General features: G+C 39.0%; 1 pseudogene; it reads right to left on the bottom strand.

Annotated features, from left to right (window-relative positions):
* Nucleotides 1-355: 355 nt before the first annotated feature.
* LOC112482573 lies at nucleotides 356-474 on the bottom strand (annotated as a pseudogene).
* Between the last annotated feature and the right edge of the window lie 2,743 nt (nucleotides 475-3,217).

The following is a 3,217-nucleotide window of genomic DNA, read 5'->3' as shown; positions in this document are numbered from 1 at the left end:
TTTGAGGAAGATGGTTCCCTAAAGCTGAGGATTCCTCCGCAAAACACACACACATACATACATAGACACACACACACACACACCCCACTGCTACTCTATGCTTATATTTTACATCTTTCCTCCTTTTTTTATCTCTTAAATTTTTTAAAAAGAGGACAAGATCAGTAGATGATTAACAGTAGAGTACATCTAAATCAAAGTTGTAATCAGCAAGTGCTGCAGGAACATTTTCCATAAGTTTATTTTATTTTTTTATTTATTTTTATTTTATTTCTTTTAGGCGAGGCAACCCTTGGTTGACCTCACAGATTGCAAGGACCTTGTCAGCTTACAATCCCTTATTTTTTACTTTTTAAGCCTATAGCACCTGGTCTTCCTAGGTGGTCTCCCATCCAAGTGCTAACAAGGCCCGACTCTGCTCAGCTTCCGAGATCAGACGGGATCGAGCTTGTTCAGGGTGACATGGCCATAGACTCCTTAAACTTATTTTTGACTTTAACAGCAATAGTTCATGATCGAACTTGGTGTACACCAGCCAGACTTTTGCCTTTTACCTCGTGTGGGAAAGGTATACTGGAGACAGAGTAAGAGGTAAACACTCAATGTTTGCTGCGTAACAAAAATCATGAAAGTGTTGCATTAAATAACAACAACAACAAAAAAGAAGTTGCAGATGCGTATATATTTTCTTGGGGATTATATAGTAGAAACATTGTATGAAAAGAACAGACTAGAACGTACTATCACCAGCACCCATCTTCACATAGTTTTTAAAGCTTTTTGTGCATATGTTAGTGACTATTGTATTCTTCAGTGTGAATCCTTCATTAGTGCTGAATGGCAGGACCAGGTCATAGATTTATAAATGGAGAAATGGACACTGTGGAAAGATGAGGAATCCTCTTTGATCCGTCCCTCCCTCCTTCTTCCTTCCCCCTTTTTCCTCTTCCTTCTTCTCCTCTTTTTCTTTTAACAAAGGGGCACACCCCAGTCCCCAGCCTTCAATCTAGAGATTAAGACTTTTTTTTGGTTTAGGTATGGCATTTTAGCTTTATCTTGTGCATTGCTGTTTGCTGACTCTATAGCTTTGCAATGTCTTTTATTTTTCCCTTTGCAAAGCAAGCAAGATAGCATAAACTATGGAGGGATGATTAATACAATTTCAAGGTCAATTCAACATGTATTGAATTATGAATGCAGAATGTTTTCCCTATTGTTGCATGGTTCTGGCCAGGCTGCCCTGGCCGGGTGGCTCGGCTCAGCTTGTCCTGTGTGGTTTGGGGCCTTTAACTATGGGGCAGATCATTAAATGGCTGGTGAAGCAGCAGCACATTGTTCTGTTATTTTCAAACCACAACAGCCTCTGTGGAATCCAAGAGCCATAAAGACATAGTTCTGATGCTGCTTGACAAAGGCATAATTCATGAACTCTATAATTTAAAGGGATTTCAAGGCAGTTGTAAAACTAATAAAAAATGAATTGCTTTTGGGGAACACTGGTACCCTTTTTAAACAATTGATTCTACTAATTTAAAAATACAATCAGCCTGGTAACTCTGCGTGTGTGTGTGAAGATAAGTAAGATTAAATCTGATGCCAGTAGTTTCAAGTAAATTCATAACATTGCTCTCAGACCCAAGAGGGGGAAAAAAAAATTAAGAAATAAAGGAAAATCCCAGAACAATTTATGGCCTCTAGCCAGTAACAAAGTGTTTCTCCCTGTACCTTTTTATCATTCCCCTTGCCCAAATGTTGATTATGCCCAAGTTAAAAAAAAAAGTTTTGGTAACTTTATAGAAGGTTTAGATTTCAGTCTGGATTAAAAAAAAAAAAAAAAGCCTCATATAAAAAGCTCTCTTTAATCAGATAATTGACCAGTCAGTAACTTTAGCCCGTCTGTGACACACCAGTTGGCAGGTACAGAGGTACACAGCCCCTAGCCTTCACCTCCATTCCCCCTTTCCTGCCTCCTGGGACTGTCAGCGAGCTTCTGTGTCTTACTGCTGGTCCCCAGAGACTGCCCTTAAACATTTTGAAGATCAGAAAAGGAGAACCAGCTGTCAGGGGTGACCATGCATATGGCAAAAAGGGACTCCATCCCCCCATCACCCACCTAGGGGTAAAAGTAGGGCCTCACGGAACAGATGTCTTACACCCAGAGCACCCACGTTTCAAAGTGATCCCCAGTTACTTGAAATCCTGGCTCGAAAGTTGTTTGAGAGGCTTTGGTGGGGCTTTAAATACACGCATATTAACTCCTCTATTTTAACTCTCCCGTCATGAGTAATGGCAGTTCAAAAATGCTCTTTATAATGTCACATCACAAAAGGCTCAGAAAATTATCCCTTACTTCCATTGTCTGCCTGTTTTCTTTTATTCCTTCTCTACTCATCACGTTCTCTGGCAGCCATGAATGAAATGTAACATGCTAAATGACTGACATCCATTAAAGCTCCTCGACAAACCTTGGACCGAGTTTTGAAAGGCCCTTGGAAGAAAAAGGATTGTGTGCTCTTTGAATGTTGGTCTGCTGAACGGCTGCCAAGTAAGGGCTGCTCCATTCAAAGGGCTGAGTGAATAAATGAGAATAACATCCTTGGGGACCCGCAGGATCAGTTTACTCTAAAAATGCTCAGCTTCACAAAGGGTCAGAGTCACAAGGTAAATGAAAATGGCTAGGAGGGGACTTTGATGGCCGAAACACGGTAACAGTAGAGGACTTGAAAGAAAACTTTATTTAAAAAAATAAAAAAGAAATGAAAAAAAAAAGAAGTGGGGGTGGGGAGAAGCTCAGAACTGCAAAGTTGATTGATAAGAACAAAACACTTCAACAGCAACATCCATGAATATTTGTAAATGATACACCAGCAGTATATAAATACATGTGCTTATGAAAATATATAAACTCTTAATCTATCCACATCTGTAAACATCATGAATTAATTTTATTTTACACATGAATAAAAATTGGGTCAAGCCTGTTAGCTCATTTTCTTCGTGGGCTATAACATAAGTACTCTAATTTTCATCTTAGTTATAAGCGATAAAATCTAGTGAGCCATCAAACATGCCATTTTTTTTTTGATTGCTCCTTGTTTTCTTTTTTTCCCCACATGTTATTTCTCAGTTAGAATGATTTCTATTTGACTACTTTAATGGAGGTGCATTAGAAACAGTTCTAGGCAAGGAAGTTAGAAAAACCACAGGAATTCTTGAC

Source organism: Pteropus alecto, unplaced genomic scaffold (assembly GCF_000325575.1).
Source record: "Pteropus alecto unplaced genomic scaffold, ASM32557v1 scaffold185, whole genome shotgun sequence".
Classification (NCBI taxonomy): Eukaryota; Metazoa; Chordata; class Mammalia; order Chiroptera; family Pteropodidae; genus Pteropus; species Pteropus alecto.
This window is presented reverse-complemented; position numbering and strand designations above follow the sequence as displayed.